Consider the following 25646-nt stretch of genomic DNA (forward strand, 5'->3'; position numbering starts at 1 on the left):
CTCCACTATTTGACTGTTGTGCTGCATCAATCAATCAATCAATCAATCAATCAATCAATCAATCAATCAATCAATCAATCAATCAATCAGTGGCTGGCTCAGGTGCAGCTCTTTAACTTACCTAAAAGGGAGGGCGGAGAGAAGACAAGGAAGGTGAATGAGGTGTTCCAATGTGAAATGCCGGAAACACAGAAACACAGACGACACACAACAAGAGGTGGCAATCTATTCATTAATTGCATTTAATCAATGAGCTCATTATCACTCATGCATTGTCCAACAGGTGTTGAAATAATGGGATTAAAAGGGGAGATCCCTTCAGAAAGACAGAAACAATAGCAAAGACAAAAAACACTTTTGGAATCTGCTTTTAGTCAACACATAAGGAAAGGGTGCACCGGTCCTGGAAATACTGCAATACCAGGTCAATGCGTGGAGTGGACAGAGCAAGCTCTATTTCCATCTCCCTGTTCTAAAAATCCATTTAATATATGGTCCCCAGATAGGGGACGTATCAGATATTAAACTGATAAGAACAGATACTACACTTGATCTTAGCCAAAAGGCCGAGAAGCGATAACCCGAACGGGCCGCGCGTTGCCCGAGCCTGCCCGATACTGCTGTTCAGCCCTTGCAGCGATTCAGCCTACTTCTAGGCAATTCCATGGGGCCCTGCAGGCTCACACACTCACAGCTACACGGGAGGTGAATAAAGGCCGGAGAGGAAGCCAGACAGGATTTGCTTCTTTTGCTTGCACCACAATGCAGTGCTGAAAGAGGAGGAATCTACATAAAAACGCCTTCCTGGCAACGCCCAAATGCCCTGCTGCCATGCAGATAAACACTGGCAGCGGCAGCAAGTGCATGCCCACAGCCACCCCTTGTTCCTTCACACCTTGTATCAGCTGTAATCCAGTCCAGTCCAGTGCTGCCTGCTGAGCAGCACTGACCAACACTGCCTGGGCCCAGGCTTTTATCTCTGAGGCCCCATTATGATGTCAGAAAGCTGGCTCTGGAATCCTGAGGGCTCCACTATGACACGTGCAAAGTTCCGTCTGAACTTTATATAAGACGGTGAGGCTCAGTCAGTCACTCAGTGTTGCCTGAGAGGGCAACACTGCAACAGCCGGCCGCCAGGCTGTCTTTTTTTTGCACAGCTAGTTGCCTCCAGGAGGCCACAAGAGGGAGACAAGGGACTGCAAAATGGAAAATAGGCATCCACCAACTTTACAGACAACTTCTCCTTGCTCCTACAACCTCCATCCTTGCACAGTTTGTTATTCTTCTAGGTAACATAGTAACAAATCCAAATTGCTGCTCTCTTTGTAGGCAAGCAAGGCTTTGTTGCAACTGCAATTCTTACTTCTTCTTGAAATGTAGGGACGACAGTACATTCCATCACATCCATCTAGTGTACACAGGTAGGTCCATTGTGGCGGGCAGGCGAGCGGGCGGGCTGCTTTATTGGCTGTTTGCTGTTCCCCTACTCCACTCCACTATTTGACTGTTGTGCTGCATCAATCAATCAATCAATCAATCAATCAATCAATCAGTGGCTGGCTCAGGTGCAGCTCTTTAACTTACCTAAAAGGGAGGGCGGAGAGAAGACAAGGAAGGTGAATGAGGTGCTCCAATGTGAAATGCCGGAAACACAGAAACACAGACGACACACAACAAGAGGTGGCAATCTATTCATTAATTGCATTTAATCAATGAGCTCATTATCACTCATGCATTGTCCAACAGGTGTTGAAATAATGGGATTAAAAGGGGAGATCCCTTCAGAAAGACAGAAACAATAGCAAAGACAAAAAACACTTTTGGAATCTGCTTTTAGTCAACACATAAGGAAAGGGTGCACCGGTCCTGGAAATACTGCAATACCAGGTCAATGCGTGGAGTGGACAGAGCAAGCTCTATTTCCATCTCCCTGTTCTAAAAATCCATTTAATATATGGTCCCCAGATAGGGGACGTATCAGATATTAAACTGATAAGAACAGATACTACACTTGATCTTAGCCAAAAGGCCGAGAAGCGATAACCCGAACGGGCCGCGCGTTGCCCGAGCCTGCCCGATACTGCTGTTCAGCCCTTGCAGCGATTCAGCCTACTTCTAGGCAATTCCATGGGGCCCTGCAGGCTCACACACTCACAGCTACACGGGAGGTGAATAAAGGCCGGAGAGGAAGCCAGACAGGATTTGCTTCTTTTGCTTGCACCACAATGCAGTGCTGAAAGAGGAGGAATCTACATAAAAACGCCTTCCTGGCAACGCCCAAATGCCCTGCTGCCATGCAGATAAACACTGGCAGCGGCAGCAAGTGCATGCCCACAGCCACCCCTTGTTCCTTCACACCTTGTATCAGCTGTAATCCAGTCCAGTCCAGTGCTGCCTGCTGAGCAGCACTGACCAACACTGCCTGGGCCCAGGCTTTTATCTCTGAGGCCCCATTATGATGTCAGAAAGCTGGCTCTGGAATCCTGAGGGCTCCACTATGACACGTGCAAAGTTCCGTCTGAACTTTATATAAGACGGTGAGGCTCAGTCAGTCACTCAGTGTTGCCTGAGAGGGCAACACTGCAACAGCCGGCCGCCAGGCTGTCTTTTTTTTGCACAGCTAGTTGCCTCCAGGAGGCCACAAGAGGGAGACAAGGGACTGCAAAATGGAAAATAGGCATCCACCAACTTTACAGACAACTTCTCCTTGCTCCTACAACATCCATCCTTGCACAGTTTGTTATTCTTCTAGGTAACATAGTAACAAATCCAAATTGCTGCTCTCTTTGTAGGCAAGCAAGGCTTTGTTGCAACTGCAATTCTTACTTCTTCTTGAAATGTAGGGACGACAGTACATTCCATCACATCCATCTAGTGTACACAGGTAGGTCCATTGTGGCGGGCAGGCGAGCGGGCGGGCTGCTTTATTGGCTGTTTGCTGTTCCCCTACTCCACTCCACTATTTGACTGTTGTGCTGCATCAATCAATCAATCAATCAATCAATCAATCAATCAATCAATCAATCAATCAATCAATCAATCAATCAATCAGTGGCTGGCTCAGGTGCAGCTCTTTAACTTACCTAAAAGGGAGGGCGGAGAGAAGACAAGGAAGGTGAATGAGGTGTTCCAATGTGAAATGCCGGAAACACAGAAACACAGACGACACACAACAAGAGGTGGCAATCTATTCATTAATTGCATTTAATCAATGAGCTCATTATCACTCATGCATTGTCCAACAGGTGTTGAAATAATGGGATTAAAAGGGGAGATCCCTTCAGAAAGACAGAAACAATAGCAAAGACAAAAAACACTTTTGGAATCTGCTTTTAGTCAACACATAAGGAAAGGGTGCACCGGTCCTGGAAATACTGCAATACCAGGTCAATGCGTGGAGTGGACAGAGCAAGCTCTATTTCCATCTCCCTGTTCTAAAAATCCATTTAATATATGGTCCCCAGATAGGGGACGTATCAGATATTAAACTGATAAGAACAGATACTACACTTGATCTTAGCCAAAAGGCCGAGAAGCGATAACCCGAACGGGCCGCGCGTTGCCCGAGCCTGCCCGATACTGCTGTTCAGCCCTTGCAGCGATTCAGCCTACTTCTAGGCAATTCCATGGGGCCCTGCAGGCTCACACACTCACAGCTACACGGGAGGTGAATAAAGGCCGGAGAGGAAGCCAGACAGGATTTGCTTCTTTTGCTTGCACCACAATGCAGTGCTGAAAGAGGAGGAATCTACATAAAAACGCCTTCCTGGCAACGCCCAAATGCCCTGCTGCCATGCAGATAAACACTGGCAGCGGCAGCAAGTGCATGCCCACAGCCACCCCTTGTTCCTTCACACCTTGTATCAGCTGTAATCCAGTCCAGTCCAGTGCTGCCTGCTGAGCAGCACTGACCAACACTGCCTGGGCCCAGGCTTTTATCTCTGAGGCCCCATTATGATGTCAGAAAGCTGGCTCTGGAATCCTGAGGGCTCCACTATGACACGTGCAAAGTTCCGTCTGAACTTTATATAAGACGGTGAGGCTCAGTCAGTCACTCAGTGTTGCCTGAGAGGGCAACACTGCAACAGCCGGCCGCCAGGCTGTCTTTTTTTTGCACAGCTAGTTGCCTCCAGGAGGCCACAAGAGGGAGACAAGGGACTGCAAAATGGAAAATAGGCATCCACCAACTTTACAGACAACTTCTCCTTGCTCCTACAACCTCCATCCTTGCACAGTTTGTTATTCTTCTAGGTAACATAGTAACAAATCCAAATTGCTGCTCTCTTTGTAGGCAAGCAAGGCTTTGTTGCAACTGCAATTCTTACTTCTTCTTGAAATGTAGGGACGACAGTACATTCCATCACATCCATCTAGTGTACACAGGTAGGTCCATTGTGGCGGGCAGGCGAGCGGGCGGGCTGCTTTATTGGCTGTTTGCTGTTCCCCTACTCCACTCCACTATTTGACTGTTGTGCTGCATCAATCAATCAATCAATCAATCAATCAATCAATCAATCAATCAATCAATCAGTGGCTGGCTCAGGTGCAGCTCTTTAACTTACCTAAAAGGGAGGGCGGAGAGAAGACAAGGAAGGTGAATGAGGTGTTCCAATGTGAAATGCCGGAAACACAGAAACACAGACGACACACAACAAGAGGTGGCAATCTATTCATTAATTGCATTTAATCAATGAGCTCATTATCACTCATGCATTGTCCAACAGGTGTTGAAATAATGGGATTAAAAGGGGAGATCCCTTCAGAAAGACAGAAACAATAGCAAAGACAAAAAACACTTTTGGAATCTGCTTTTAGTCAACACATAAGGAAAGGGTGCACCGGTCCTGGAAATACTGCAATACCAGGTCAATGCGTGGAGTGGACAGAGCAAGCTCTATTTCCATCTCCCTGTTCTAAAAATCCATTTAATATATGGTCCCCAGATAGGGGACGTATCAGATATTAAACTGATAAGAACAGATACTACACTTGATCTTAGCCAAAAGGCCGAGAAGCGATAACCCGAACGGGCCGCGCGTTGCCCGAGCCTGCCCGATACTGCTGTTCAGCCCTTGCAGCGATTCAGCCTACTTCTAGGCAATTCCATGGGGCCCTGCAGGCTCACACACTCACAGCTACACGGGAGGTGAATAAAGGCCGGAGAGGAAGCCAGACAGGATTTGCTTCTTTTGCTTGCACCACAATGCAGTGCTGAAAGAGGAGGAATCTACATAAAAACGCCTTCCTGGCAACGCCCAAATGCCCTGCTGCCATGCAGATAAACACTGGCAGCGGCAGCAAGTGCATGCCCACAGCCACCCCTTGTTCCTTCACACCTTGTATCAGCTGTAATCCAGTCCAGTCCAGTGCTGCCTGCTGAGCAGCACTGACCAACACTGCCTGGGCCCAGGCTTTTATCTCTGAGGCCCCATTATGATGTCAGAAAGCTGGCTCTGGAATCCTGAGGGCTCCACTATGACACGTGCAATGTTCCGTCTGAACTTTATATAAGACGGTGAGGCTCAGTCAGTCACTCAGTGTTGCCTGAGAGGGCAACACTGCAACAGCCGGCCGCCAGGCTGTCTTTTTTTTGCACAGCTAGTTGCCTCCAGGAGGCCACAAGAGGGAGACAAGGGACTGCAAAATGGAAAATAGGCATCCACCAACTTTACAGACAACTTCTCCTTGCTCCTACAACATCCATCCTTGCACAGTTTGTTATTCTTCTAGGTAACATAGTAATAAATCCAAATTGCTGCTCTCTTTGTAGGCAAGCAAGGCTTTGTTGCAACTGCAATTCTTACTTCTTCTTGAAATGTAGGGACGACAGTACATTCCATCACATCCATCTAGTGTACACAGGTAGGTCCATTGTGGCGGGCAGGCGAGCGGGCGGGCTGCTTTATTGGCTGTTTGCTGTTCCCCTACTCCACTCCACTATTTGACTGTTGTGCTGCATCAATCAATCAATCAATCAATCAATCAATCAATCAATCAATCAATCAATCAATCAATCAGTGGCTGGCTCAGGTGCAGCTCTTTAACTTACCTAAAAGGGAGGGCGGAGAGAAGACAAGGAAGGTGAATGAGGTGTTCCAATGTGAAATGCCGGAAACACAGAAACACAGACGACACACAACAAGAGGTGGCAATCTATTCATTAATTGCATTTAATCAATGAGCTCATTATCACTCATGCATTGTCCAACAGGTGTTGAAATAATGGGATTAAAAGGGGAGATCCCTTCAGAAAGACAGAAACAATAGCAAAGACAAAAAACACTTTTGGAATCTGCTTTTAGTCAACACATAAGGAAAGGGTGCACCGGTCCTGGAAATACTGCAATACCAGGTCAATGCGTGGAGTGGACAGAGCAAGCTCTATTTCCATCTCCCTGTTCTAAAAATCCATTTAATATATGGTCCCCAGATAGGGGACGTATCAGATATTAAACTGATAAGAACAGATACTACACTTGATCTTAGCCAAAAGGCCGAGAAGCGATAACCCGAACGGGCCGCGCGTTGCCCGAGCCTGCCCGATACTGCTGTTCAGCCCTTGCAGCGATTCAGCCTACTTCTAGGCAATTCCATGGGGCCCTGCAGGCTCACACACTCACAGCTACACGGGAGGTGAATAAAGGCCGGAGAGGAAGCCAGACAGGATTTGCTTCTTTTGCTTGCACCACAATGCAGTGCTGAAAGAGGAGGAATCTACATAAAAACGCCTTCCTGGCAACGCCCAAATGCCCTGCTGCCATGCAGATAAACACTGGCAGCGGCAGCAAGTGCATGCCCACAGCCACCCCTTGTTCCTTCACACCTTGTATCAGCTGTAATCCAGTCCAGTCCAGTGCTGCCTGCTGAGCAGCACTGACCAACACTGCCTGGGCCCAGGCTTTTATCTCTGAGGCCCCATTATGATGTCAGAAAGCTGGCTCTGGAATCCTGAGGGCTCCACTATGACACGTGCAAAGTTCCGTCTGAACTTTATATAAGACGGTGAGGCTCAGTCAGTCACTCAGTGTTGCCTGAGAGGGCAACACTGCAACAGCCGGCCGCCAGGCTGTCTTTTTTTTGCACAGCTAGTTGCCTCCAGGAGGCCACAAGAGGGAGACAAGGGACTGCAAAATGGAAAATAGGCATCCACCAACTTTACAGACAACTTCTCCTTGCTCCTACAACCTCCATCCTTGCACAGTTTGTTATTCTTCTAGGTAACATAGTAACAAATCCAAATTGCTGCTCTCTTTGTAGGCAAGCAAGGCTTTGTTGCAACTGCAATTCTTACTTCTTCTTGAAATGTAGGGACGACAGTACATTCCATCACATCCATCTAGTGTACACAGGTAGGTCCATTGTGGCGGGCAGGCGAGCGGGCGGGCTGCTTTATTGGCTGTTTGCTGTTCCCCTACTCCACTCCACTATTTGACTGTTGTGCTGCATCAATCAATCAATCAATCAATCAATCAATCAATCAATCAATCAATCAGTGGCTGGCTCAGGTGCAGCTCTTTAACTTACCTAAAAGGGAGGGCGGAGAGAAGACAAGGAAGGTGAATGAGGTGTTCCAATGTGAAATGCCGGAAACACAGAAACACAGACGACACACAACAAGAGGTGGCAATCTATTCATTAATTGCATTTAATCAATGAGCTCATTATCACTCATGCATTGTCCAACAGGTGTTGAAATAATGGGATTAAAAGGGGAGATCCCTTCAGAAAGACAGAAACAATAGCAAAGACAAAAAACACTTTTGGAATCTGCTTTTAGTCAACACATAAGGAAAGGGTGCACCGGTCCTGGAAATACTGCAATACCAGGTCAATGCGTGGAGTGGACAGAGCAAGCTCTATTTCCATCTCCCTGTTCTAAAAATCCATTTAATATATGGTCCCCAGATAGGGGACGTATCAGATATTAAACTGATAAGAACAGATACTACACTTGATCTTAGCCAAAAGGCCGAGAAGCGATAACCCGAACGGGCCGCGCGTTGCCCGAGCCTGCCCGATACTGCTGTTCAGCCCTTGCAGCGATTCAGCCTACTTCTAGGCAATTCCATGGGGCCCTGCAGGCTCACACACTCACAGCTACACGGGAGGTGAATAAAGGCCGGAGAGGAAGCCAGACAGGACTTGCTTCTTTTGCTTGCACCACAATGCAGTGCTGAAAGAGGAGGAATCTACATAAAAACGCCTTCCTGGCAACGCCCAAATGCCCTGCTGCCATGCAGATAAACACTGGCAGCGGCAGCAAGTGCATGCCCACAGCCACCCCTTGTTCCTTCACACCTTGTATCAGCTGTAATCCAGTCCAGTCCAGTGCTGCCTGCTGAGCAGCACTGACCAACACTGCCTGGGCCCAGGCTTTTATCTCTGAGGCCCCATTATGATGTCAGAAAGCTGGCTCTGGAATCCTGAGGGCTCCACTATGACACGTGCAAAGTTCCGTCTGAACTTTATATAAGACGGTGAGGCTCAGTCAGTCACTCAGTGTTGCCTGAGAGGGCAACACTGCAACAGCCGGCCGCCAGGCTGTCTTTTTTTTGCACAGCTAGTTGCCTCCAGGAGGCCACAAGAGGGAGACAAGGGACTGCAAAATGGAAAATAGGCATCCACCAACTTTACAGACAACTTCTCCTTGCTCCTACAACCTCCATCCTTGCACAGTTTGTTATTCTTCTAGGTAACATAGTAACAAATCCAAATTGCTGCTCTCTTTGTAGGCAAGCAAGGCTTTGTTGCAACTGCAATTCTTACTTCTTCTTGAAATGTAGGGACGACAGTACATTCCATCACATCCATCTAGTGTACACAGGTAGGTCCATTGTGGCGGGCAGGCGAGCGGGCGGGCTGCTTTATTGGCTGTTTGCTGTTCCCCTACTCCACTCCACTATTTGACTGTTGTGCTGCATCAATCAATCAATCAATCAATCAATCAATCAATCAATCAAGTGGCTGGCTCAGGTGCAGCTCTTTAACTTACCTAAAAGGGAGGGCGGAGAGAAGACAAGGAAGGTGAATGAGGTGTTCCAATGTGAAATGCCGGAAACACAGAAACACAGACGACACACAACAAGAGGTGGCAATCTATTCATTAATTGCATTTAATCAATGAGCTCATTATCACTCATGCATTGTCCAACAGGTGTTGAAATAATGGGATTAAAAGGGGAGATCCCTTCAGAAAGACAGAAACAATAGCAAAGACAAAAAACACTTTTGGAATCTGCTTTTAGTCAACACATAAGGAAAGGGTGCACCGGTCCTGGAAATACTGCAATACCAGGTCAATGCGTGGAGTGGACAGAGCAAGCTCTATTTCCATCTCCCTGTTCTAAAAATCCATTTAATATATGGTCCCCAGATAGGGGACGTATCAGATATTAAACTGATAAGAACAGATACTACACTTGATCTTAGCCAAAAGGCCGAGAAGCGATAACCCGAACGGGCCGCGCGTTGCCCGAGCCTGCCCGATACTGCTGTTCAGCCCTTGCAGCGATTCAGCCTACTTCTAGGCAATTCCATGGGGCCCTGCAGGCTCACACACTCACAGCTACACGGGAGGTGAATAAAGGCCGGAGAGGAAGCCAGACAGGATTTGCTTCTTTTGCTTGCACCACAATGCAGTGCTCAAAGAGGAGGAATCTACATAAAAACGCCTTCCTGGCAACGCCCAAATGCCCTGCTGCCATGCAGATAAACACTGGCAGCGGCAGCAAGTGCATGCCCACAGCCACCCCTTGTTCCTTCACACCTTGTATCAGCTGTAATCCAGTCCAGTCCAGTGCTGCCTGCTGAGCAGCACTGACCAACACTGCCTGGGCCCAGGCTTTTATCTCTGAGGCCCCATTATGATGTCAGAAAGCTGGCTCTGGAATCCTGAGGGCTCCACTATGACACGTGCAAAGTTCCGTCTGAACTTTATATAAGACGGTGAGGCTCAGTCAGTCACTCAGTGTTGCCTGAGAGGGCAACACTGCAACAGCCGGCCGCCAGGCTGTCTTTTTTTTGCACAGCTAGTTGCCTCCAGGAGGCCACAAGAGGGAGACAAGGGACTGCAAAATGGAAAATAGGCATCCACCAACTTTACAGACAACTTCTCCTTGCTCCTACAACCTCCATCCTTGCACAGTTTGTTATTCTTCTAGGTAACATAGTAACAAATCCAAATTGCTGCTCTCTTTGTAGGCAAGCAAGGCTTTGTTGCAACTGCAATTCTTACTTCTTCTTGAAATGTAGGGACGACAGTACATTCCATCACATCCATCTAGTGTACACAGGTAGGTCCATTGTGGCGGGCAGGCGAGCGGGCGGGCTGCTTTATTGGCTGTTTGCTGTTCCCCTACTCCACTCCACTATTTGACTGTTGTGCTGCATCAATCAATCAATCAATCAATCAATCAATCAATCAATCAATCAGTGGCTGGCTCAGGTGCAGCTCTTTAACTTACCTAAAAGGGAGGGCGGAGAGAAGACAAGGAAGGTGAATGAGGTGTTCCAATGTGAAATGCCGGAAACACAGAAACACAGACGACACACAACAAGAGGTGGCAATCTATTCATTAATTGCATTTAATCAATGAGCTCATTATCACTCATGCATTGTCCAACAGGTGTTGAAATAATGGGATTAAAAGGGGAGATCCCTTCAGAAAGACAGAAACAATAGCAAAGACAAAAAACACTTTTGGAATCTGCTTTTAGTCAACACATAAGGAAAGGGTGCACCGGTCCTGGAAATACTGCAATACCAGGTCAATGCGTGGAGTGGACAGAGCAAGCTCTATTTCCATCTCCCTGTTCTAAAAATCCATTTAATATATGGTCCCCAGATAGGGGACGTATCAGATATTAAACTGATAAGAACAGATACTACACTTGATCTTAGCCAAAAGGCCGAGAAGCGATAACCCGAACGGGCCGCGCGTTGCCCGAGCCTGCCCGATACTGCTGTTCAGCCCTTGCAGCGATTCAGCCTACTTCTAGGCAATTCCATGGGGCCCTGCAGGCTCACACACTCACAGCTACACGGGAGGTGAATAAAGGCCGGAGAGGAAGCCAGACAGGATTTGCTTCTTTTGCTTGCACCACAATGCAGTGCTGAAAGAGGAGGAATCTACATAAAAACGCCTTCCTGGCAACGCCCAAATGCCCTGCTGCCATGCAGATAAACACTGGCAGCGGCAGCAAGTGCATGCCCACAGCCACCCCTTGTTCCTTCACACCTTGTATCAGCTGTAATCCAGTCCAGTCCAGTGCTGCCTGCTGAGCAGCACTGACCAACACTGCCTGGGCCCAGGCTTTTATCTCTGAGGCCCCATTATGATGTCAGAAAGCTGGCTCTGGAATCCTGAGGGCTCCACTATGACACGTGCAAAGTTCCGTCTGAACTTTATATAAGACGGTGAGGCTCAGTCAGTCACTCAGTGTTGCCTGAGAGGGCAACACTGCAACAGCCGGCCGCCAGGCTGTCTTTTTTTTGCACAGCTAGTTGCCTCCAGGAGGCCACAAGAGGGAGACAAGGGACTGCAAAATGGAAAATAGGCATCCACCAACTTTACAGACAACTTCTCCTTGCTCCTACAACCTCCATCCTTGCACAGTTTGTTATTCTTCTAGGTAACATAGTAACAAATCCAAATTGCTGCTCTCTTTGTAGGCAAGCAAGGCTTTGTTGCAACTGCAATTCTTACTTCTTCTTGAAATGTAGGGACGACAGTACATTCCATCACATCCATCTAGTGTACACAGGTAGGTCCATTGTGGCGGGCAGGCGAGCGGGCGGGCTGCTTTATTGGCTGTTTGCTGTTCCCCTACTCCACTCCACTATTTGACTGTTGTGCTGCATCAATCAATCAATCAATCAATCAATCAATCAATCAATCAATCAATCAGTGGCTGGCTCAGGTGCAGCTCTTTAACTTACCTAAAAGGGAGGGCGGAGAGAAGACAAGGAAGGTGAATGAGGTGTTCCAATGTGAAATGCCGGAAACACAGAAACACAGACGACACACAACAAGAGGTGGCAATCTATTCATTAATTGCATTTAATCAATGAGCTCATTATCACTCATGCATTGTCCAACAGGTGTTGAAATAATGGGATTAAAAGGGGAGATCCCTTCAGAAAGACAGAAACAATAGCAAAGACAAAAAACACTTTTGGAATCTGCTTTTAGTCAACACATAAGGAAAGGGTGCACCGGTCCTGGAAATACTGCAATACCAGGTCAATGCGTGGAGTGGACAGAGCAAGCTCTATTTCCATCTCCCTGTTCTAAAAATCCATTTAATATATGGTCCCCAGATAGGGGACGTATCAGATATTAAACTGATAAGAACAGATACTACACTTGATCTTAGCCAAAAGGCCGAGAAGCGATAACCCGAACGGGCCGCGCGTTGCCCGAGCCTGCCCGATACTGCTGTTCAGCCCTTGCAGCGATTCAGCCTACTTCTAGGCAATTCCATGGGGCCCTGCAGGCTCACACACTCACAGCTACACGGGAGGTGAATAAAGGCCGGAGAGGAAGCCAGACAGGATTTGCTTCTTTTGCTTGCACCACAATGCAGTGCTCAAAGAGGAGGAATCTACATAAAAACGCCTTCCTGGCAACGCCCAAATGCCCTGCTGCCATGCAGATAAACACTGGCAGCGGCAGCAAGTGCATGCCCACAGCCACCCCTTGTTCCTTCACACCTTGTATCAGCTGTAATCCAGTCCAGTCCAGTGCTGCCTGCTGAGCAGCACTGACCAACACTGCCTGGGCCCAGGCTTTTATCTCTGAGGCCCCATTATGATGTCAGAAAGCTGGCTCTGGAATCCTGAGGGCTCCACTATGACACGTGCAAAGTTCCGTCTGAACTTTATATAAGACGGTGAGGCTCAGTCAGTCACTCAGTGTTGCCTGAGAGGGCAACACTGCAACAGCCGGCCGCCAGGCTGTCTTTTTTTTGCACAGCTAGTTGCCTCCAGGAGGCCACAAGAGGGAGACAAGGGACTGCAAAATGGAAAATAGGCATCCACCAACTTTACAGACAACTTCTCCTTGCTCCTACAACCTCCATCCTTGCACAGTTTGTTATTCTTCTAGGTAACATAGTAACAAATCCAAATTGCTGCTCTCTTTGTAGGCAAGCAAGGCTTTGTTGCAACTGCAATTCTTACTTCTTCTTGAAATGTAGGGACGACAGTACATTCCATCACATCCATCTAGTGTACACAGGTAGGTCCATTGTGGCGGGCAGGCGAGCGGGCGGGCTGCTTTATTGGCTGTTTGCTGTTCCCCTACTCCACTCCACTATTTGACTGTTGTGCTGCATCAATCAATCAATCAATCAATCAATCAATCAATCAGTGGCTGGCTCAGGTGCAGCTCTTTAACTTACCTAAAAGGGAGGGCGGAGAGAAGACAAGGAAGGTGAATGAGGTGTTCCAATGTGAAATGCCGGAAACACAGAAACACAGACGACACACAACAAGAGGTGGCAATCTATTCATTAATTGCATTTAATCAATGAGCTCATTATCACTCATGCATTGTCCAACAGGTGTTGAAATAATGGGATTAAAAGGGGAGATCCCTTCAGAAAGACAGAAACAATAGCAAAGACAAAAAACACTTTTGGAATCTGCTTTTAGTCAACACATAAGGAAAGGGTGCACCGGTCCTGGAAATACTGCAATACCAGGTCAATGCGTGGAGTGGACAGAGCAAGCTCTATTTCCATCTCCCTGTTCTAAAAATCCATTTAATATATGGTCCCCAGATAGGGGACGTATCAGATATTAAACTGATAAGAACAGATACTACACTTGATCTTAGCCAAAAGGCCGAGAAGCGATAACCCGAACGGGCCGCGCGTTGCCCGAGCCTGCCCGATACTGCTGTTCAGCCCTTGCAGCGATTCAGCCTACTTCTAGGCAATTCCATGGGGCCCTGCAGGCTCACACACTCACAGCTACACGGGAGGTGAATAAAGGCCGGAGAGGAAGCCAGACAGGATTTGCTTCTTTTGCTTGCACCACAATGCAGTGCTGAAAGAGGAGGAATCTACATAAAAACGCCTTCCTGGCAACGCCCAAATGCCCTGCTGCCATGCAGATAAACACTGGCAGCGGCAGCAAGTGCATGCCCACAGCCACCCCTTGTTCCTTCACACCTTGTATCAGCTGTAATCCAGTCCAGTCCAGTGCTGCCTGCTGAGCAGCACTGACCAACACTGCCTGGGCCCAGGCTTTTATCTCTGAGGCCCCATTATGATGTCAGAAAGCTGGCTCTGGAATCCTGAGGGCTCCACTATGACACGTGCAAAGTTCCGTCTGAACTTTATATAAGACGGTGAGGCTCAGTCAGTCACTCAGTGTTGCCTGAGAGGGCAACACTGCAACAGCCGGCCGCCAGGCTGTCTTTTTTTTGCACAGCTAGTTGCCTCCAGGAGGCCACAAGAGGGAGACAAGGGACTGCAAAATGGAAAATAGGCATCCACCAACTTTACAGACAACTTCTCCTTGCTCCTACAACCTCCATCCTTGCACAGTTTGTTATTCTTCTAGGTAACATAGTAACAAATCCAAATTGCTGCTCTCTTTGTAGGCAAGCAAGGCTTTGTTGCAACTGCAATTCTTACTTCTTCTTGAAATGTAGGGACGACAGTACATTCCATCACATCCATCTAGTGTACACAGGTAGGTCCATTGTGGCGGGCAGGCGAGCGGGCGGGCTGCTTTATTGGCTGTTTGCTGTTCCCCTACTCCACTCCACTATTTGACTGTTGTGCTGCAATCAATCAATCAATCAATCAATCAATCAATCAATCAATCAATCAGTGGCTGGCTCAGGTGCAGCTCTTTAACTTACCTAAAAGGGAGGGCGGAGAGAAGACAAGGAAGGTGAATGAGGTGTTCCAATGTGAAATGCCGGAAACACAGAAACACAGACGACACACAACAAGAGGTGGCAATCTATTCATTAATTGCATTTAATCAATGAGCTCATTATCACTCATGCATTGTCCAACAGGTGTTGAAATAATGGGATTAAAAGGGGAGATCCCTTCAGAAAGACAGAAACAATAGCAAAGACAAAAAACACTTTTGGAATCTGCTTTTAGTCAACACATAAGGAAAGGGTGCACCGGTCCTGGAAATACTGCAATACCAGGTCAATGCGTGGAGTGGACAGAGCAAGCTCTATTTCCATCTCCCTGTTCTAAAAATCCATTTAATATATGGTCCCCAGATAGGGGACGTATCAGATATTAAACTGATAAGAACAGATACTACACTTGATCTTAGCCAAAAGGCCGAGAAGCGATAACCCGAACGGGCCGCGCGTTGCCCGAGCCTGCCCGATACTGCTGTTCAGCCCTTGCAGCGATTCAGCCTACTTCTAGGCAATTCCATGGGGCCCTGCAGGCTCACACACTCACAGCTACACGGGAGGTGAATAAAGGCCGGAGAGGAAGCCAGACAGGATTTGCTTCTTTTGCTTGCACCACAATGCAGTGCTGAAAGAGGAGGAATCTACATAAAAACGCCTTCCTGGCAACGCCCAAATGCCCTGCTGCCATGCAGATAAACACTGGCAGCGGCAGCAAGTGCATGCCCACAGCCACCCCTTGTTCCTTCACACCTTGTATCAGCTGTAATCCAGTCCAGTCCAGTGCTGCCTGCTGAGCAGCACTGACCAACACTGCCTGGGCCCAGGCTTTTATCTCTGAGGCCCCATTATGATGTCAGAAAGCTGGCTCTGGAATCCTGAGGGCTCCACTATGACACGTGCAAAGTTCCGTCTGAACTTTATATAAGACGGTGAGGCTCAGTCAGTCACTCAGTGTTGCCTGAGAGGGCAACACTGCAACAGCCGGCCGCCAGGCTGTCTTTTTTTTGCACAGCTAGTTGCCTCCAGGAGGCCACAAGAGGGAGACAAGGGACTGCAAAATGGAAAATAGGCATCCACCAACTTTACAGACAACTTCTCCTTGCTCCTACAACCTCCATCCTTGCACAGTTTGTTATTCTTCTAGGTAACATAGTAACAAATCCAAATTGCTGCTCTCTTTGTAGGCAAGCAAGGCTTTGTTGCAACTGCAATTCTTACTTCTTCTTGAAATGTAGGGACGACAGTACATTCCATCACATCCATCTAGTGTACACAGGTAGGTCCATTGTGGCGGGCAGGCGAGCGGGCGGGCTGCTTTATTGGCTGTTTGCTGTTCCCCTACTCCACTCCACTATTTGACTGTTGTGCTGCATCAATCAATCAATCAATCAATCAATCAATCAATCAATCAATCAATCAGTGGCTGGCTCAGGTGCAGCTCTTTAACTTACCTAAAAGGGAGGGCGGAGAGAAGACAAGGAAGGTGAATGAGGTGTTCCAATGTGAAATGCCGGAAACACAGAAACACAGACGACACACAACAAGAGGTGGCAATCTATTCATTAATTGCATTTAATCAATGAGCTCATTATCACTCATGCATTGTCCAACAGGTGTTGAAATAATGGGATTAAAAGGGGAGATCCCTTCAGAAAGACAGAAACAATAGCAAAGACAAAAAACACTTTTGGAATCTGCTTTTAGTCAACACATAAGGAAATGGTGCACCGGTCCTGGAAATACTGCAATACCAGGTCAATGCGTGGAGTGGACAGAGCAAGCTCTATTTCCATCTCCCTGTTCTAAAAATCCATTTAATATATGGTCCCCAGATAGGGGACGTATCAGATATTAAACTGATAAGAACAGATACTACACTTGATCTTAGCCAAAAGGCCGAGAAGCGATAACCCGAACGGGCCGCGCGTTGCCCGAGGCTGCCCGATACTGCTGTTCAGCCCTTGCAGCGATTCAGCCTACTTCTAGGCAATTCCATGGGGCCTTGCAGGCTCACACACTCACAGCTACACGGGAGGTGAATAAAGGCCGGAGAGGAAGCCAGACAGGATTTGCTTCTTTTGCTTGCACCACAATGCAGTGCTGAAAGAGGAGGAATCTACATAAAAACGCCTTCCTGGCAACGCCCAAATGCCCTGCTGCCATGCAGATAAACACTGGCAGCGGCAGCAAGTGCATGCCCACAGCCACCCCTTGTTCCTTCACACCTTGTATCAGCTGTAATCCAGTCCAGTCCAGTGCTGCCTGCTGAGCAGCACTGACCAACACTGCCTGGGCCCAGGCTTTTATCTCTGAGGCCCCATTATGATGTCAGAAAGCTGGCTCTGGAATCCTGAGGGCTCCACTATGACACGTGCAAAGTTCCGTCTGAACTTTATATAAGACGGTGAGGCTCAGTCAGTCACTCAGTGTTGCCTGAGAGGGCAACACTGCAACAGCCGGCCGCCAGGCTGTCTTTTTTTTGCACAGCTAGTTGCCTCCAGGAGGCCACAAGAGGGAGACAAGGGACTGCAAAATGGAAAATAGGCATCCACCAACTTTACAGACAACTTCTCCTTGCTCCTACAACCTCCATCCTTGCACAGTTTGTTATTCTTCTAGGTAACATAGTAACAAATCCAAATTGCTGCTCTCTTTGTAGGCAAGCAAGGCTTTGTTGCAACTGCAATTCTTACTTCTTCTTGAAATGTAGGGACGACAGTACATTCCATCACATCCATCTAGTGTACACAGGTAGGTCCATTGTGGCGGGCAGGCGAGCGGGCGGGCTGCTTTATTGGCTGTTTGCTGTTCCCCTACTCCACTCCACTATTTGACTGTTGTGCTGCATCAATCAATCAATCAATCAATCAATCAATCAATCAATCAATCAATCAATCAGTGGCTGGCTCAGGTGCAGCTCTTTAACTTACCTAAAAGGGAGGGCGGAGAGAAGACAAGGAAGGTGAATGAGGTGTTCCAATGTGAAATGCCGGAAACACAGAAACACAGACGACACACAACAAGAGGTGGCAATCTATTCATTAATTGCATTTAATCAATGAGCTCATTATCACTCATGCATTGTCCAACAGGTGTTGAAATAATGGGATTAAAAGGGGAGATCCCTTCAGAAAGACAGAAACAATAGCAAAGACAAAAAACACTTTTGGAATCTGCTTTTAGTCAACACATAAGGAAAGGGTGCACCGGTCCTGGAAATACTGCAATACCAGGTCAATGCGTGGAGTGGACAGAGCAAGCTCTATTTCCATCTCCCTGTTCTAAAAATCCATTTAATATATGGTCCCCAGATAGGGGACGTATCAGATATTAAACTGATAAGAACAGATACTACACTTGATCTTAGCCAAAAGGCCGAGAAGCGATAACCCGAACGGGCCGCGCGTTGCCCGAGCCTGCCCGATACTGCTGTTCAGCCCTTGCAGCGATTCAGCCTACTTCTAGGCAATTCCATGGGGCCCTGCAGGCTCACACACTCACAGCTACACGGGAGGTGAATAAAGGCCGGAGAGGAAGCCAGACAGGATTTGCTTCTTTTGCTTGCACCACAATGCAGTGCTGAAAGAGGAGGAATCTACATAAAAACGCCTTCCTGGCAACGCCCAAATGCCCTGCTGCCATGCAGATAAACACTGGCAGCGGCAGCAAGTGCATGCCCACAGCCACCCCTTGTTCCTTCACACCTTGTATCAGCTGTAATCCAGTCCAGTCCAGTGCTGCCTGCTGAGCAGCACTGATCAACACTGCCTGGGCCCAGGCTTTTATCTCTGAGGCCCCATTATGATGTCAGAAAGCTGGCTCTGGAATCCTGAGGGCTCCACTATGACACGTGCAAAGTTCCGTCTGAACTTTATATAAGACGGTGAGGCTCAGTCAGTCACTCAGTGTTGCCTGAGAGGGCAACACTGCAACAGCCGGCCGCCAGGCTGTCTTTTTTTTGCACAGCTAGTTGCCTCCAGGAGGCCACAAGAGGGAGACAAGGGACTGCAAAATGGAAAATAGGCATCCACCAACTTTACAGACAACTTCTCCTTGCTCCTACAACCTCCATCCTTGCACAGTTTGTTATTCTTCTAGGTAACATAGTAACAAATCCAAATTGCTGCTCTCTTTGTAGGCAAGCAAGGCTTTGTTGCAACTGCAATTCTTACTTCTTCTTGAAATGTAGGGACGACAGTACATTCCATCACATCCATCTAGTGTACACAGGTAGGTCCATTGTGGCGGGCAGGCGAGCGGGCGGGCTGCTTTATTGGCTGTTTGCTGTTCCCCTACTCCACTCCACTATTTGACTGTTGTGCTGCATCAATCAATCAATCAATCAATCAATCAATCAATCAATCAATCAGTGGCTGGCTCAGGTGCAGCTCTTTAACTTACCTAAAAGGGAGGGCGGAGAGAAGACAAGGAAGGTGAATGAGGTGTTCCAATGTGAAATGCCGGAAACACAGAAACACAAACGACACACAACAAGAGGTGGCAATCTATTCATTAATTGCATTTAATCAATGAGCTCATTATCACTCATGCATTGTCCAACAGGTGTTGAAATAATGGGATTAAAAGGGGAGATCCCTTCAGAAAGACAGAAACAATAGCAAAGACAAAAAACACTTTTGGAATCTGCTTTTAGTCAACACATAAGGAAAGGGTGCACCGGTCCTGGAAATACTGCAATACCAGGTCAATGCGTGGAGTGGACAGAGCAAGCTCTATTTCCATCTCCCTGTTCTAAAAATCCATTTAATATATGGTCCCCAGATAGGGGACGTATCAGATATTAAACTGATAAGAACAGATACTACATTTGATCTTAGCCAAAAGGCCGAGAAGCGATAACCCGAACGGGCCGCGCGTTGCCCGAGCCTGCCCGATACTGCTGTTCAGCCCTTGCAGCGATTCAGCCTACTTCTAGGAAATTCCATGGGGCCCTGCAGGCTCACACACTCACAGCTACACGGGAGGTGAATAAAGGCCGGAGAGGAAGCCAGACAGGATTTGCTTCTTTTGCTTGCACCACAATGCAGTGCTGAAAGAGGAGGAATCTACATAAAAACGCCTTCCTGGCAACGCCCAAATGCCCTGCTGCCATGCAGATAAACACTGGCAGCGGCAGCAAGTGCATGCCCACAGCCACCCCTTGTTCCTTCACACCTTGTATCAGCTGTAATCCAGTCCAGTCCAGTGCTGCCTGCTGAGCAGCACTGACCAACACTGCCTGGGCCCAGGCTTTTATCTCTGAGGCCCCATTATGATGTCAGAAAGCTGGCTCTGGAATCCTGAGGGCTCCACTATGACACGTGCAAAGTTCCGTCTGAACTTTATATAAGACGGTGAGGCTCAGTCAGTCACTCAGTGTTGCCTGAGAGGGCAACACTGCAACAGCCGGCCGCCAGGCTGTCTTTTTTTTGCACAGCTAGTTGCCTCCAGAAGGCCACAAGAGGGAGACAAGGGACTGCAAAATGGAAAATAGGCATCCACCAACTTTACAGACAACTTCTCCTTGCTCCTACAACCTCCATCCTTGCACAGTTTGTTATTCTTCTAGGTAACATAGTAACAAATCCAAATTGCTGCTCTCTTTGTAGGCAAGCAAGGCTTTGTTGCAACTGCAATTCTTACTTCTTCTTGAAATGTAGGGACGACAGTACATTCCATCACATCCATCTAGTGTACACAGGTAGGTCCATTGTGGCGGGCAGGCGAGCGGGCGGGCTGCTTTATTGGCTGTTTGCTGTTCCCCTACTCCACTCCACTATTTGACTGTTGTGCTGCATCAATCAATCAATCAATCAATCAATCAATCAATCAATCAGTGGCTGGCTCAGGTGCAGCTCTTTAACTTACCTAAAAGGGAGGGCGGAGAGAAGACAAGGAAGGTGAATGAGGTGTTCCAATGTGAAATGCCGGAAACACAGAAACACAGACGACACACAACAAGAGGTGGCAATCTATTCATTAATTGCATTTAATCAATGAGCTCATTATCACTCATGCATTGTCCAACAGGTGTTGAAATAATGGGATTAAAAGGGGAGATCCCTTCAGAAAGACAGAAACAATAGCAAAGACAAAAAACACTTTTGGAATCTGCTTTTAGTCAACACATAAGGAAAGGGTGCACCGGTCCTGGAAATACTGCAATACCAGGTCAATGCGTGGAGTGGACAGAGCAAGCTCTATTTCCATCTCCCTGTTCTAAAAATCCATTTAATATATGGTCCCCAGATAGGGGACGTATCAGATATTAAACTGATAAGAACAGATACTACACTTGATCTTAGCCAAAAGGCCGAGAAGCGATAACCCGAACGGGCCGCGCGTTGCCCGAGCCTGCCCGATACTGCTGTTCAGCCCTTGCAGCGATTCAGCCTACTTCTAGGCAATTCCATGGGGCCCTGCAGGCTCACACACTCACAGCTACACGGGAGGTGAATAAAGGCCGGAGAGGAAGCCAGACAGGATTTGCTTCTTTTGCTTGCACCACAATGCAGTGCTGAAAGAGGAGGAATCTACATAAAAACGCCTTCCTGGCAACGCCCAAATGCCCTGCTGCCATGCAGATAAACACTGGCAGCGGCAGCAAGTGCATGCCCACAGCCACCCCTTGTTCCTTCACACCTTGTATCAGCTGTAATCCAGTCCAGTCCAGTGCTGCCTGCTGAGCAGCACTGACCAACACTGCCTGGGCCCAGGCTTTTATCTCTGAGGCCCCATTATGATGTCAGAAAGCTGGCTCTGGAATCCTGAGGGCTCCACTATGACACGTGCAAAGTTCCGTCTGAACTTTATATAAGACGGTGAGGCTCAGTCAGTCACTCAGTGTTGCCTGAGAGGGCAACACTGCAACAGCCGGCCGCCAGGCTGTCTTTTTTTTGCACAGCTAGTTGCCTCCAGGAGGCCACAAGAGGGAGACAAGGGACTGCAAAATGGAAAATAGGCATCCACCAACTTTACAGACAACTTCTCCTTGCTCCTACAACCTCCATCCTTGCACAGTTTGTTATTCTTCTAGGTAACATAGTAACAAATCCAAATTGCTGCTCTCTTTGTAGGCAAGCAAGGCTTTGTTGCAACTGCAATTCTTACTTCTTCTTGAAATGTAGGGACGACAGTACATTCCATCACATCCATCTAGTGTACACAGGTAGGTCCATTGTGGCGGGCAGGCGAGCGGGCGGGCTGCTTTATTGGCTGTTTGCTGTTCCCCTACTCCACTCCACTATTTGACTGTTGTGCTGCATCAATCAATCAATCAATCAATCAATCAATCAATCAATCAATCAATCAATCAGTGGCTGGCTCAGGTGCAGCTCTTTAACTTACCTAAAAGGGAGGGCGGAGAGAAGACAAGGAAGGTGAATGAGGTGTTCCAATGTGAAATGCCGGAAACACAGAAACACAGACGACACACAACAAGAGGTGGCAATCTATTCATTAATTGCATTTAATCAATGAGCTCATTATCACTCATGCATTGTCCAACAGGTGTTGAAATAATGGGATTAAAAGGGGAGATCCCTTCAGAAAGACAGAAACAATAGCAAAGACAAAAAACACTTTTGGAATCTGCTTTTAGTCAACACATAAGGAAAGGGTGCACCGGTCCTGGAAATACTGCAATACCAGGTCAATGCGTGGAGTGGACAGAGCAAGCTCTATTTCCATCTCCCTGTTCTAAAAATCCATTTAATATATGGTCCCCAGATAGGGGACGTATCAGATATTAAACTGATAAGAACAGATACTACACTTGATCTTAGCCAAAAGGCCGAGAAGCGATAACCCGAACGGGCCGCGCGTTGCCCGAGCCTGCCCGATACTGCTGTTCAGCCCTTGCAGCGATTCAGCCTACTTCTAGGCAATTCCATGGGGCCCTGCAGGCTCACACACTCACAGCTACACGGGAGGTGAATAAAGGCCGGAGAGGAAGCCAGACAGGATTTGCTTCTTTTGCTTGCACCACAATGCAGTGCTGAAAGAGGAGGAATCTACATAAAAACGCCTTCCTGGCAACGCCCAAATGCCCTGCTGCCATGCAGATAAACACTGGCAGCGGCAGCAAGTGCATGCCCACAGCCACCCCTTGTTCCTTCACACCTTGTATCAGCTGTAATCCAGTCCAGTCCAGTGCTGCCTGCTGAGCAGCACTGACCAACACTGCCTGGGCCCAGGCTTTTATCTCTGAGGCCCCATTATGATGTCAGAAAGCTGGCTCTGGAATCCTGAGGGCTCCACTATGACACGTGCAAAGTTCCGTCTGAACTTTATATAAGACGGTGAGGCTCAGTCAGTCACTCAGTGTTGCCTGAGAGGGCAACACTGCAACAGCCGGCCGCCAGGCTGTCTTTTTTTTGCACAGCTAGTTGCCTCCAGGAGGCCACAAGAGGGAGACAAGGGACTGCAAAATGGAAAATAGGCATCCACCAACTTTACAGACAACTTCTCCTTGCTCCTACAACCTCCATCCTTGCACAGTTTGTTATTCTTCTAGGTAACATAGTAACAAATCCAAATTGCTGCTCTCTTTGTAGGCAAGCAAGGCTTTGTTGCAACTGCAATTCTTACTTCTTCTTGAAATTGTAGGGACAACAGTACATTCCATCACATCCATCTAGTGTACACAGGTAGGTCCATAGTGGCGGGCAGGCGAGCGGGCGGGCTGCTTTATTGGCTGTTTGCTGTTCCCCTACTCCACTCCACTATTTGACTGTTGTGCTGCATCAATCAATCAATCAATCAATCAATCAATCAATCAGTGGCTGGCTCAGGTGCAGCTCTTTAACTTACCTAAAAGGGAGGGCGGAGAGAAGACAAGGAAGGTGAATGAGGTGTTCCAATGTGAAATGCCGGAAACACAGAAACACAGACGACACACAACAAGAGGTGGCAATCTATTCATTAATTGCATTTAATCAATGAGCTCATTATCACTCATGCATTGTCCAACAGGTGTTGAAATAATGGGATTAAAAGGGGAGATCCCTTCAGAAAGACAGAAACAATAGCAAAGACAAAAAACACTTTTGGAATCTGCTTTTAGTCAACACATAAGGAAAGGGTGCACCGGTCCTGGAAATACTGCAATACCAGGTCAATGCGTGGAGTGGACAGAGCAAGCTCTATTTCCATCTCCCTGTTCTAAAAATCCATTTAATATATGGTCCCCAGATAGGGGACGTATCAGATATTAAACTGATAAGAACAGATACTACACTTGATCTTAGCCAAAAGGCCGAGAAGCGATAACCCGAACGGGCCGCGCGTTGCCCGAGCCTGCCCGATACTGCTGTTCAGCCCTTGCAGCGATTCAGCCTACTTCTAGGCAATTCCATGGGGCCCTGCAGGCTCACACACTCACAGCTACACGGGAGGTGAATAAAGGCCGGAGAGGAAGCCAGACAGGATTTGCTTCTTTTGCTTGCACCACAATGCAGTGCTGAAAGAGGAGGAATCTACATAAAAACGCCTTCCTGGCAACGCCCAAATGCCCTGCTGCCATGCAGATAAACACTGGCAGCGGCAGCAAGTGCATGCCCACAGCCACCCCTTGTTCCTTCACACCTTGTATCAGCTGTAATCCAGTCCAGTCCAGTGCTGCCTGCTGAGCAGCACTGACCAACACTGCCTGGGCCCAGGCTTTTATCTCTGAGGCCCCATTATGATGTCAGAAAGCTGGCTCTGGAATCCTGAGGGCTCCACTATGACACGTGCAAAGTTCCGTCTGAACTTTATATAAGACGGTGAGGCTCAGTCAGTCACTCAGTGTTGCCTGAGAGGGCAACACTGCAACAGCCGGCCGCCAGGCTGTCTTTTTTTTGCACAGCTAGTTGCCTCCAGGAGGCCACAAGAGGGAGACAAGGGACTGCAAAATGGAAAATAGGCATCCACCAACTTTACAGACAACTTCTCCTTGCTCCTACAACCTCCATCCTTGCACAGTTTGTTATTCTTCTAGGTAACATAGTAACAAATCCAAATTGCTGCTCTCTTTGTAGGCAAGCAAGGCTTTGTTGCAACTGCAATTCTTACTTCTTCTTGAAATGTAGGGACGACAGTACATTCCATCACATCCATCTAGTGTACACAGGTAGGTCCATTGTGGCGGGCAGGCGAGCGGGCGGGCTGCTTTATTGGCTGTTTGCTGTTCCCCTACTCCACTCCACTATTTGACTGTTGTGCTGCATCAATCAATCAATCAATCAATCAATCAATCAATCAATCAATCAGTGGCTGGCTCAGGTGCAGCTCTTTAACTTACCTAAAAGGGAGGGCGGAGAGAAGACAAGGAAGGTGAATGAGGGTTCCAATGTGAAATGCCGGAAACACAGAAACACAGACGACACACAACAAGAGGTGGCAATCTATTCATTAATTGCATTTAATCAATGAGCTCATTATCACTCATGCATTGTCCAACAGGTGTTGAAATAATGGGATTAAAAGGGGAGATCCCTTCAGAAAGACAGAAACAATAGCAAAGACAAAAAACACTTTTGGAATCTGCTTTTAGTCAACACATAAGGAAAGGGTGCACCGGTCCTGGAAATACTGCAATACCAGGTCAATGCGTGGAGTGGACAGAGCAAGCTCTATTTCCATCTCCCTGTTCTAAAAATCCATTTAATATATGGTCCCCAGATAGGGGACGTATCAGATATTAAACTGATAAGAACAGATACTACACTTGATCTTAGCCAAAAGGCCGAGAAGCGATAACCCGAACGG

General features: G+C 47.7%; 18 non-coding genes across 18 annotated transcripts; all 18 read right to left on the reverse strand.

The window, feature by feature from the left end:
- Window positions 1–387: 387 nt before the first annotated feature.
- LOC142692240 (U2 spliceosomal RNA) lies at window positions 388–578 on the reverse strand. The gene has a single exon (XR_012860702.1). It is a non-coding gene; the product is annotated as a U2 spliceosomal RNA (small nuclear RNA).
- A 1272-nt stretch (window positions 579–1850) lies between these two features.
- Window positions 1851–2041, reverse strand: LOC142692241 (U2 spliceosomal RNA). Its single transcript, XR_012860703.1, has one exon. It is a non-coding gene; the product is annotated as a U2 spliceosomal RNA (small nuclear RNA).
- Window positions 2042–3349: 1308 nt separating this feature from the next.
- On the reverse strand, window positions 3350–3540 carry LOC142692243 (U2 spliceosomal RNA). Its single transcript, XR_012860705.1, has one exon. It is a non-coding gene; the product is annotated as a U2 spliceosomal RNA (small nuclear RNA).
- A 1288-nt stretch (window positions 3541–4828) lies between these two features.
- LOC142692244 (U2 spliceosomal RNA) lies at window positions 4829–5019 on the reverse strand. The gene has a single exon (XR_012860706.1). It is a non-coding gene; the product is annotated as a U2 spliceosomal RNA (small nuclear RNA).
- A 1296-nt stretch (window positions 5020–6315) lies between these two features.
- LOC142692245 (U2 spliceosomal RNA) lies at window positions 6316–6506 on the reverse strand. The gene has a single exon (XR_012860707.1). It is a non-coding gene; the product is annotated as a U2 spliceosomal RNA (small nuclear RNA).
- Window positions 6507–7790: 1284 nt separating this feature from the next.
- On the reverse strand, window positions 7791–7981 carry LOC142692247 (U2 spliceosomal RNA). The gene has a single exon (XR_012860708.1). It is a non-coding gene; the product is annotated as a U2 spliceosomal RNA (small nuclear RNA).
- A 1277-nt stretch (window positions 7982–9258) lies between these two features.
- LOC142692248 (U2 spliceosomal RNA) lies at window positions 9259–9449 on the reverse strand. The gene has a single exon (XR_012860709.1). It is a non-coding gene; the product is annotated as a U2 spliceosomal RNA (small nuclear RNA).
- Window positions 9450–10729: 1280 nt separating this feature from the next.
- LOC142692249 (U2 spliceosomal RNA) lies at window positions 10730–10920 on the reverse strand. Its single transcript, XR_012860710.1, has one exon. It is a non-coding gene; the product is annotated as a U2 spliceosomal RNA (small nuclear RNA).
- Window positions 10921–12204: 1284 nt separating this feature from the next.
- On the reverse strand, window positions 12205–12395 carry LOC142692250 (U2 spliceosomal RNA). Its single transcript, XR_012860711.1, has one exon. It is a non-coding gene; the product is annotated as a U2 spliceosomal RNA (small nuclear RNA).
- A 1272-nt stretch (window positions 12396–13667) lies between these two features.
- LOC142692251 (U2 spliceosomal RNA) lies at window positions 13668–13858 on the reverse strand. Its single transcript, XR_012860712.1, has one exon. It is a non-coding gene; the product is annotated as a U2 spliceosomal RNA (small nuclear RNA).
- Window positions 13859–15139: 1281 nt separating this feature from the next.
- On the reverse strand, window positions 15140–15330 carry LOC142692252 (U2 spliceosomal RNA). The gene has a single exon (XR_012860713.1). It is a non-coding gene; the product is annotated as a U2 spliceosomal RNA (small nuclear RNA).
- Window positions 15331–16614: 1284 nt separating this feature from the next.
- On the reverse strand, window positions 16615–16805 carry LOC142692088 (U2 spliceosomal RNA). Its single transcript, XR_012860578.1, has one exon. It is a non-coding gene; the product is annotated as a U2 spliceosomal RNA (small nuclear RNA).
- A 1288-nt stretch (window positions 16806–18093) lies between these two features.
- LOC142692253 (U2 spliceosomal RNA) lies at window positions 18094–18284 on the reverse strand. Its single transcript, XR_012860714.1, has one exon. It is a non-coding gene; the product is annotated as a U2 spliceosomal RNA (small nuclear RNA).
- A 1280-nt stretch (window positions 18285–19564) lies between these two features.
- LOC142692122 (U2 spliceosomal RNA) lies at window positions 19565–19755 on the reverse strand. Its single transcript, XR_012860609.1, has one exon. It is a non-coding gene; the product is annotated as a U2 spliceosomal RNA (small nuclear RNA).
- Window positions 19756–21031: 1276 nt separating this feature from the next.
- Window positions 21032–21222, reverse strand: LOC142692255 (U2 spliceosomal RNA). The gene has a single exon (XR_012860716.1). It is a non-coding gene; the product is annotated as a U2 spliceosomal RNA (small nuclear RNA).
- Window positions 21223–22510: 1288 nt separating this feature from the next.
- LOC142692256 (U2 spliceosomal RNA) lies at window positions 22511–22701 on the reverse strand. The gene has a single exon (XR_012860717.1). It is a non-coding gene; the product is annotated as a U2 spliceosomal RNA (small nuclear RNA).
- A 1273-nt stretch (window positions 22702–23974) lies between these two features.
- Window positions 23975–24165, reverse strand: LOC142692258 (U2 spliceosomal RNA). The gene has a single exon (XR_012860718.1). It is a non-coding gene; the product is annotated as a U2 spliceosomal RNA (small nuclear RNA).
- Window positions 24166–25444: 1279 nt separating this feature from the next.
- On the reverse strand, window positions 25445–25635 carry LOC142692259 (U2 spliceosomal RNA). Its single transcript, XR_012860719.1, has one exon. It is a non-coding gene; the product is annotated as a U2 spliceosomal RNA (small nuclear RNA).
- Window positions 25636–25646: the final 11 nt, after the last annotated feature.

The sequence above is a fragment of the Rhinoderma darwinii genome, assembly GCF_050947455.1.
Source record: "Rhinoderma darwinii isolate aRhiDar2 chromosome 5 unlocalized genomic scaffold, aRhiDar2.hap1 SUPER_5_unloc_39, whole genome shotgun sequence".
NCBI lineage: Eukaryota > Metazoa > Chordata > Amphibia > Anura > Rhinodermatidae > Rhinoderma > Rhinoderma darwinii.